We start from the raw sequence: 10450 nt of genomic DNA, 5'->3' as shown, positions 1-10450 counted from the left end.
TCCATAGGTCCATAATGTGGATCCATAATAAATACAAATGCCTAGGGAGCACTATGGTGTTAAATGCTGAGCTGTAGTCAATGAACGGCATTCTCACATTGGTGTTCCTTTTGTTCAGGTGTAAAAGGGCAGTTTGGAGTGCAGTAGATTTTGCATCATCTGTGGATCTGTTGGTGCGGTATGCAAATTAGTGGGTCTAGGGTTTCTGGGATAACGCTTTTTTTTTTTTTTTTTTTTTTTTAGACCCCCTTTTGTCCCCAAATTTGTGGTAACCAATTGTTAGTAATTACTGTCTCATCGCTACAACTCCCGTACCGGCTCGGGAGAGACGAAGGTCAAAAGCCATGCGACCTCCGAAACACAACCCAACCAAGCCACACTGCTTCTTAACACAGTGCGCATCTGGCGACCTTGGATAGCATGCACTGCGCCCGGCTTGCCACAGGAGTCTGAGGCGCGATGAGACAAGGATATCCCTACCGGCCAAACCCTCCCTTACCCGGACGACGCTAGGCCAATTGTGCATCGCCCCATGGACCTCCCGGTTGTGGCCGGCTGCGACAGAGCCTGGGCGCGAACCCAGAGTCTCTGGTGGCACAGCTAGCGCTGCGATGCAGTTAGACCACTGCGCCATCCGGGAGGCCCGCGGGATAATGCATGGCTACAGACGTGAGTGCCACGGTTCGGTAGCCATTTAGGCAGGTTAATATGTGTTCTTGGGCACAGGGACTATGGTGGTCTGCTTGAAACATGTTGGTATTACATACTCAGACAGAGAGAGGTTGAAAATGTCAGTGAAGACACTTGTCAGTTGGTCGGTGCATGCTCGGAGTACACGTTCTGGTAATCCGTCTGTCCCTGCAGCCTTGTGAATGTTGACTTGTTTGAAGGTCGTGATCACACAGTCGTCCGGAACAGCTGATGCTCTCATGCATGTTTCAGTTTTACTTTCCTCGAAGCGAGCATTGTGTCCCTGGGCAACTCGCGGCTGTGCTTCCCTCTGTAGTCTGTAATAGTTTGCAAGCCCTGCCACATCCGACGAGCGTCAGAGCTCTTAGTCTTGTATTGACCCTCTGCCTGTTTGATGGTTCGTCAGAGGTCATAGCAGGATTTCTTATAAGCTTCTGGGTTTTTACCAAAACAGAGGCGGGAGGCCCTTTAATAAACAGCATTTGGAACATACATGCAATGGTTCATTGGACCTGTCTAAAATGTTGCACATACACTGCTGCCACCTAGTGACCAAATTTAAATTGCACTTGGGCTGGACTAATACGTTTTGGCCTTTGTCTTGTATTTCAAAGATGATGGTACAAAAAAAATGCTAAAGAACTGTTGATTTTTCCTTTGTGTTATATTTTACCAGATCTATTATGTTATATTCTCCAACATTGATTTCACATTTCCACAAACTTCAAAGTGTTTCCTTTCAAATGGTACCATGAATATGCATATCTTTGCTTCAGGTCCTGAGCACCAGGCAGTTAGATTTGGGTATGTCATTTTAGGTGAAAATTGAGTTCCGAGACCTAACCCAACTGCTTGTCTACAGTGGAATCTACATGTCCTCTCTCTTTAGCTCTACTTCCTCTATCATGGCAGCTTCCAACTCATCCATTATGCAGCTGGATCTCATTTCACGTGAGAATTGTGAACACACCGAGGAGAGGCTGTGGTCTTTAGCGCTGCAAGTGCTGTAAGGAGTACTATGTGTGGTCCAGACCAACGCCATCCCAACACCCCCGCTCGGTGGATCTTGATGATGTACACTTGATTTCTCCTTAAGCACATTTCACATCTTTTAACTCAGTCCCAAAATGTTCCTAACACCCCGTTTCACACTTCACATTTCACCACTGTTCATTTACTGCATATCAGACACGCTTCTAGTCACGCCTCTACCTCCTGTCCATTGTTTATTAGTCTCCCTGTCACTGTTAACATGTCCCATTGTGACCACAATGTACTGAAATAATATACCCCTAATGTATATTGAGAATCAGTGTATTTTGTTACATTCTCCCCCTTTGACAACCTACAGGCCTTGGCTAATGCATATAACTCCGCACCCTGGGCTGACACAGAGGCTGGCAGTGGGCCAGCCTATACTAAACCCCTGTCATCACACACAGTGTCCCTGTTACTCTCTTCCTTTCTACGGTCATGTAACTAGAGCCATCTCTATAATATACTTGTTCCGATGCCAATGCTGTCTCTTGCAAATGGGCCTAGGATTTGGTGTAATTTGAACTGGGTCGCATGTATGCATGCAATTCACCCTCCACAGGCAAAGGCATTAACGACGTAGGATTCAAAGCACCAATATTATAAAATGGTAGATTTTCCACATTTAACATTACCTCCCATTTTGTCCATCTTGCACTAGCATCTTGTTGTGCTATCGTGCTGTTAACTACAGTGCCTTGCAAAATTATTCAACCACTTTGGCGCTTTTCCTATTTTTTTGCATTACAACTTGTAATTTAAATAGATATTTATTTGGATTTCATGCAATGGACATACACAAAATAGTCCAAATAGGTGAAGTGAAATGAAAAAAATTACTTGTTTCAAATAAAATAAAAAATGTAAAACAGAAAAGTGGTGCGTGCATATGTATTCACCCCCTTTGCTATGAAGTCCCTAAATATCTGGTGCAACCAATTATCTTCAGAAGTCACATATTTAATTAACTCAAGAAGCGTTGAGGCCTCGACGTCATCTTGTTTCTTGGCTAACAGCCCATTAGTACAAATCTATGCTCACCAAGTTTTGTCTTCGAAGTCTTTTCCGTTTAGGAGAAATGGCCATGTCGTGATTGATGTTTTTTACATTTGCAATAAGATTCCATTCGCCATCTGGTGGAATTTACCAGGAGAGCGGAAAAATGACCAAAATGTGAACATTTTATAAAACGGAAACCGAATGTCCGCGAGACTTCGTTCGATGACTTCCCGGAAGATCTGTCCTCGGTGCACGGCACGGTTTGTTTACAAACATTCATGTCTAGTAAGTGACCATACATTTGCAACATGGAGTTTCTCATCGATCATACAGCAAATGCCGAAAAGTGCCATTCAGGTATGAAAGGATAGAGTGGAGTCAAGAGTGTGAGGAAGTGTTTGTCGAGCTAAAGAAGCAATTGTGACCCATTACAGGAAACTAGGCAAACGTCGCAAGTCACGACTTCACAGGAAAGCCATTTGAATTATTATTATTTTTTATCGAAATGCATTTTTTTGTCATAAATGCCTTTTTAAAATTTTTATTAGGCAAGTCAGTTAAGAACAAATTCTTATTTTCAATGACAGCCTAGGAACAGTGGGTTAACTGCCTGTTCAGGGGCAGAATGACAGATTCGTACCTTGTCAGCTCGGGGATTCAAACTTGAAACCTTGCGGTTACTAGTCCAACACTCTAACCACTAGGCTACCCTGCCGCCTTCTTGAACTTTCATGTGCCTTAATAACAAACGTGCATGCCATCTGTAAATAAAAATAAAAATGGTTAAATTACGAGCTCTGTAGGTTAAGCCACAGAAAAAGTCAGCAACCTTGCGATGATTGGCTGAGATAATGAGAGGGCTAGACATCCTGAGAGAGCTTTTTTCAAAATGTATTGTGTAGTGGAGCTGCATAAGTGTTGCTCTCCGCTTTCTGTAGGATCGAGTTTTGAAATCAGTGGAGTATGATAGCTAAAGCGATAGAGAAATCACCTATCTCCAGATTACATCTTCAAACTGAGGGCAACCGTGGCATGGCATCTGTGACAGGGAGACACGTCCATCATGCATGATGATGTGTATGGGTAAAATAGTCTAGCTAGATGCATTTTCAGATATTACACGTTTCTAATTTTGACAGAAAGTGGTTTGCTTGCTAGCTAATGTTAGATGACTGACTCCCTAGCTAACATTACATGAATGATGTTATTATTCGTATCCCAGAGACGTTTGCTTTGAAGGGTAAATTCTAATGTTAACGAGCTAACATTGAATCTAGTTTGTTAGCTCCCAACAGATTCATGCAGGGTAGTAACGACATGATTTGGCGACATGTTCTTTGTTGTTAAACTAGCTAACGTTAGCTGGCTGGCTCGTTAGCTAATGTTATGTGTGTGATCTTACACATTGTTTACCTAACTAGCTACATGTCTTAAGCTAAAGTGTACAACACCCGCTGAATATGGCCAGTGTCAGTAATACTGACATGTGTTCCTGTTATGATTTTAGTTTTACTCTGTTATTGCTTTCTCGAGAGGCTAATATCTAACAAATATGCAGCAAAACATTTACATTTTCACTGCATTCACAACAAAATGAAAGTATAGACTGTATTATTCCTAGCATGGAATTATAATTCACCCCACTGTGGTAACATTGAGCAATCCACAAAGACATGATTCTTTATTGCCCCATATTCTATCCACCACTACGACCTGTATGCTCTCGTTGGCTGGCCCTCGCTTCATATTCATCACCAAACTCACTGGCTCCAGGTCATCTATAAGTCTTTGCTAGATAAAGCTCTGCCTTATCTCAGCTCACTGGTCACCATAGCAGCACCCACCTGTAGCACACGCTTCCAGCAGGTATATTTCACTGGTCACCCCCAAAGCCTATTCCTCCTTTGGCCGCCTTTCCTTCCTGTTCTCTGCTGCCAATGAATGGAAAGAATTGCAAAAATCACTGAAGCTGGAGACTCATATCTCCCTCACTAACTTTAAGCATCAACTGTCAGAGCAGCTCACAGATCACTGCATCTGTATATAGCCCATTCAACTACCTCATCCCCATATCTTTGTTTTTTTGTTGCTCCTTTGCACCCCAGTATCTCTACTTGCACATTCATCTTCTGCACATCTATCACTCCAGTGTTTAATTGCTAAATTGTAATGCATCGCCACTACGGCCTATTTATTTCCTTACCTCTCTAATCTTACTACATTTGCACACACTGTATATAGATTTTTTTTCCTATTGTGTTATCAACTGTACCTTTGTTTATCCCATGTGTAACTCTGTGTTGTTTTTTTGTCGCACTGCTTTGCTTTATCTTGGCCAGGTCGCAGATTATAAATGAGAACTTGTTCTCAACTGGCCTACCTGGTTAAATAAACGTAAAATAACATAAAAATATTGCACAAATATTTGTTCTTTCTTATCAGAAATGTAAATATTGTTTAAAACAAATTGCATTGCCTAGACATGTAGTCACGCATGGTAAATGCAAAGTTGTGGAGTTCTCTCTTGCTACACAGCTGTGTTACAGAATACCATAGCACAACAGCCTATTGATCTACAGTATATTCTTAAAACTTTATTCTTAAACAAAGCAACTTTTTGTTGTAGTTGTGTTGTGACCCCTCACGATTTACTTATAGGTCCACAGGGGTATTCTGAACCACCTCTATCTAATTAAAGGGAATGTATCTGGAGAGGGGTGACTGGAAGCCAAAGTGCAGACCTGTGAGTGCACTGGAAGAGGCCAAAAAACCATGGCAACAGAGGTGAGAGGCACATTTGTAAAGTGAAGTCCAAAACAAAGTGAAGGTATAAGCGCTAGTAGCAGCTTGATGCATGCCAAACACTCGACCTGGAGTGCTGATATGGCTAACCCTCTCTCTCTCTCTATCTCAATCTTCCCCTCACTCTCTACTCATAAATTCACTCTTTCTTTCTCTATCGCTCTCCCTCTCCTCCCTCTCCCACCCCCACCACCCTTCTTTCTCTCTTTCCATCCCACCCCCCTCTCTCTATCTTCCAGATAATGGTGCTGACAGACCCTGAGTTTGAGAGCAGTGTGCTCATGAGCTCAGATGAAGGAGCGAGCTATCAGAAATATCTTCCTCAGCTTCTACATCGTAATCCTTCTGTTCCATCCAACACAGGAGGATTGGGCCCTAGCCTACAGCCACGACCAGAAGGTGAGCTCCATATCGTTTTTTCTCCACAGTAGATTGTTTGATACAGTATGCTTCGATTTTGAACTGTGAATCACAGTCGGATAAAGCTGTTTTAACTTTTATTCCATCCTGGTGTCAGCGGCCCCGTATTGGTTTATTTAATATTCTTCTGTAATCTTAATATTATTTATTTACGTTCTTGAAGTTTTTATTGGAATATTGATTATTGTTATCCATTTGATGATACTTTGGTTAGACATTAGCTAAATGTATTGCTATGGCAATTAGTTTGATGCAATGAACACATTTGTGCTATAACGTGATTACAACTACACAGTAACTTTACTTGTAACTGCTATGGAACATTCTAATATTCATTAGAAGATGTCAGCACAATTGGTCTGCAAACCACATACAGTGACAATGCAGTCCTATACACCAGTGCTCTCATCTGTAACCTTCCCTGTACAGTGGTCTCATGTTGAGGAGAGCTCTGTACCCCCCATTCACACACAGGTCATATCCCATATAACTTCCCGTGAAGAAGACTTACCATTATGGCCAATGAGTCTTACCTGGCTACCAAGATGGCTATTCCACATGGAAGACTGGTTGAGGTGGGAGAAGATTGACACCTTGGGTTGCTAACTGACCTCAATATCAGTCATAACAATGAAACCTGGACAGCTCCAGAGGTTGTAATTTGTTACGCTTTCGGTCTGTGATGGCCTTCGTCGGAAAATGCTGGCTACACGAGTTTGTAACAGAAGCTGATGGGCTGTTTGATGCAAACTATAGATGTTGGTGATATTTTGTTTGCATTAAAAGGATGGACCTTTTTGGACATGGAACACTCCCAGAAGACATACCTTTGCGGACATGGAACACCCTCAGAAGACATACCGTTGTGGACATGGGACACTCTCAAAAGACATACCTTTGTGGACATGGAACACTCTCAGACAACATAACTTTGTGGACATCGAACACTCACAGACGAGATAAGTACAATGCTGATTAAATGATTCCTTAAGCATTGATGCGTCATGGAATCTAATGGTGATTAGTAAATTAGATAATGTACTGTAGTATTTCATTGGGAGTCCATACAAGTGCAACTTTAAAACAGTCTGTTCTTTACTGATAACATATATATTTTTCTATATTCAAACAGCTGTGTCTCAGGCTTTGTCAGAACCATTTTAATATTTGTCGTTGGTCTTTTTGTATTAAATGCAGGTCAATCTTTATCTCTTTCCGTCAATGTCTGGAGTAAACTGTTCTCTTTCGAGTTCTTGACTCATCTCAGAATTAGTTTGCAGTGTAAAGACATGATTACCGTAGATGTAGCTGTTCCTCTCTCTCTCTGACTAAGGGCGATACAATTGGAGCATCAGTGATAAATCTCAAAAAGGAATATGAGTAGAAAGTATGGAAACAACTCAATATAATACAGAACTTTTTTGTGTGTGTTCATCTGGGTCTTTAAACTGTTCAAGTTCTAATTGACTTCAGTATTAAAGTGAAATTACATTTTATTTGTCACATGTCGAATACAACAGGTGTAGAAGACCTTACAGTACAATGCTTACTTACAAGCCCTTAACCAACAATACAGTTTTAAGGAAGTATTTACTAAAATAAACTGAAGTAAAAATTTAATGAATAGGAAGAATGAAAAATGACTATTAATTAAAGAGCAATAATAAAATATCAGCAGCGAGGCTATATACAGGGGGTACCGGTATACAGTCAATGTTGCAGGGACACAGATTAGTCAAGGTAATTGAGGTAATATGTACATGCAGTTAAAGTGAATATGCATAAATAATAACAGAGAGTAGCAGCAGCGTATGGAAGTAGTCCGGGTAGCCATTTGATTAGGTGTTCAGGAGTCTTATGGCTTGGGGTAGAAGCTGTTAAGAAGCCTTTTGGACCTAGACTTGGTGCTCTGGTAGCGCTTGCCGTGCGGTAGCAGAGAGAACAGTCTATGGCTAAGGTGGCTGGAGTCTTTGGAAATGTTTAGGGCCTTCCTCTAACATCGCCTGGTATAGAGGTCCTGGATGGCAGGAAGCTTGGCCCCAGTGATGTACTGGGCCGTACACACTATCTTCTGTAGTGCCTTGCGGTCGGAGGATGTGCAGTTGCCATACCAGGCGGTGATGCAACCAGTCAGGGTGCTGTTGATGGTGCAGCTGTAGATTTTTTTGAGGATCTGAGGAGCCATAAAAACATATTTTCAGTCTCCTGAAGGGGAATAGGCATTGTTGTGCCCTTTTCACAACTGTCTTGGTGTGTTTGGACCATGATACTTTGTTGGTGTTGAACACCAAGGAACTTGAAGCTCTCAACCTGCTCCACTATAGCCCCGTCGATGAGAATGGGCACGTGCTCGTCCTCCTTTTCCTATAGTCCACAATCATCACCTTTGTCTTGATCACGTTAAGGGAGAGTTATATATCCTGGCACCACACTGCCAGGTCTCTGACCTCCTCCTTATAGGCTGTGTCATCGTTGTCTGTGATCAGGCCTACCGTTGTTGTGATGTCTGCACACTTAATGATGGAGTTGTGCTTAGTCATGCCTGGCCATGCAGTCATGGGTGAACAGGTAGTAGATGAGAGGACTGAGGGGCCCGCATGTTAAGGATCAGCATGCCAGATGTGTTGTTACTTACCCTTACCACCTGGAAGTGGCCCGTCAGTAAGTCCAGGATCTATTTGCAGAGGGAGGTGTTTAGTCCCAGGGTCCTTAGCTTATTGATGAGCTTTGAGGGCACTATGGTGATGAATGCTGAGCTGTAGTCAATTAATAATATTCTCATGCAGGTGTTCCTTTTGTACAGGTGGGAAAGGGCAGTGTGGAGTGCAATAGAGATTGCATCATTTGTTTATCTGTTGGGGCGGTATAAAAATTTGAGTGGGTCTACGGTTTCTGGGATAATGGTGTTGAGGGGAGCCATGACCAGCCCTTCAAAACACTTTATGGCTACAGACGTGAGTGCTGAGGGTCGGTAGTCATTTAGGCAGGTTACCTTGGTGCTCTTGGGCACAGGGACTATGGTGGTCTCATTGAAACATGTTGGTATTACAGACTCAGACAGAGACAGCTTGCCAGTTGGTCAGCGCATGCTCGGAGTACACGTCCTGGTAATCCATCTGGCCATGCGACCTTGTGAATGTTGACCTGTTTAAAGGTCTTACTTACATCGGCTACAGAGAGCGTGATAACATAGTCATCCAGAACAGCTGAAGCTCTCATGCATGCCTCAATGTTGCTTGCCTCGAAGCAAGCATAGAAGTAATTTAGCTCGTCTGGTAGGCTCGTGTCACTGGGCAGCTCTCGGCTGTGCTTCCCTTTGTAGTCCATAATAGTTTGCAAGGCCGGCCACATCCGACGAGCGTCAGAGCCTGTGTAGTACAATTCAACCTTAGTCCTGTATTGGCGCTTTGCCTTTTTAATGGTTCATTAGAGGGCATAGCAGGATTTCTTATAAGCGTCTGGGTTAGAGTCCCGCTCCTTGAAATCGGCAGGTCTACCCTTTAGCTCAGTACAGATGTTCCCTGTAATCCACGGCTTCTGGTTGAGTTATGTACGTACATTCACTTTGGGTATGACGTCATCGATGCACTTATTGATGAATCCAGTGATTTATGTGGTGCAATCCTCAATGCCATCGGAAGAATCCCTGAACATATTCCAGTCTGTGCTAGCAAAAAGTCCTGCAGCTTAGCATCTGCCTCATCTCACCACTTCCATATTGAGCGAGTCCCTGGTACTTCCGGCTTTAGTTTTCACTTGTAAGCAGAAATCAGGAGGATAGAGTTATGGTCAGATTTTCCAAATGGAGGGCAAGGGAGAGCTTTGTACATCTCTGTGTGTATTAAAGTTCCCGGCCACTAGGAGCGGCGCCTCTGGATGAGCATTTTCTTGTTTGGTTATAGCCGTATACCGCTCGTTGAGTGCTTGTCTTAGTGCCAGCATCGGTTTGTGGTTGTAAATAGACAGGTACGAAAAATATACTAGAGCTGCTTGTCTTATAAATCTTTTTACAAGAGCTGTCATGCTAGACAACTGCAGGCTCGAATTGTTTTGTGCAGTTCAGCTTTCATGTAAGACCCTCCCTGCAGTTGATTCAAAGCGATTATTTTTTTCTGAAGGTGTTTATAGTTTGAGATGTATTGGCTTGGGGTTTTTGGAAAGCTAATGGTGGAAGTCTCAAGAGACATATGAAGATGAACCTTTTAAAAAACACAAGTCCCCTGGACTCGACTTGTTTTCCATTCTTAACATATTGCATCACGGCTCACATACCATGTTGGACCTGCGAAAAGGCTTTGGGTCCGTAATGGATTGTGTAAAGTATGTGTTCATCAAAACGTTAACTTGTGGGACCGTTGAGTTCAAGTATTGAGCACACATTACAGTTACTGTGGTCACTTGAGGAGATGTGGTTTTGGTTTCATTACGTAGTTAGAAGTGTTTGAGAGCAGACAATTCACCTAAACTGCTAGTGTAGATAAAATGACATTAGCACAGAAAGACA

The 10450-nt window shown here is 42.7% G+C and overlaps 1 long non-coding RNA gene across 1 annotated transcript; it reads left to right on the top strand.

Annotated features, from left to right (window-relative positions):
* Positions 1 to 5420: 5420 nt before the first annotated feature.
* LOC118940364 lies at positions 5421 to 7237 on the top strand. The gene is made up of 3 exons (XR_005036887.1): positions 5421 to 5508; positions 5766 to 5925; positions 6421 to 7237. It is a non-coding gene; the product is annotated as an uncharacterized LOC118940364 (long non-coding RNA).
* Positions 7238 to 10450: the final 3213 nt, after the last annotated feature.

Source organism: Oncorhynchus mykiss, chromosome 17 (assembly GCF_013265735.2).
Source record: "Oncorhynchus mykiss isolate Arlee chromosome 17, USDA_OmykA_1.1, whole genome shotgun sequence".
Lineage (NCBI taxonomy): Eukaryota > Metazoa > Chordata > Actinopteri > Salmoniformes > Salmonidae > Oncorhynchus > Oncorhynchus mykiss.
This window is presented reverse-complemented; position numbering and strand designations above follow the sequence as displayed.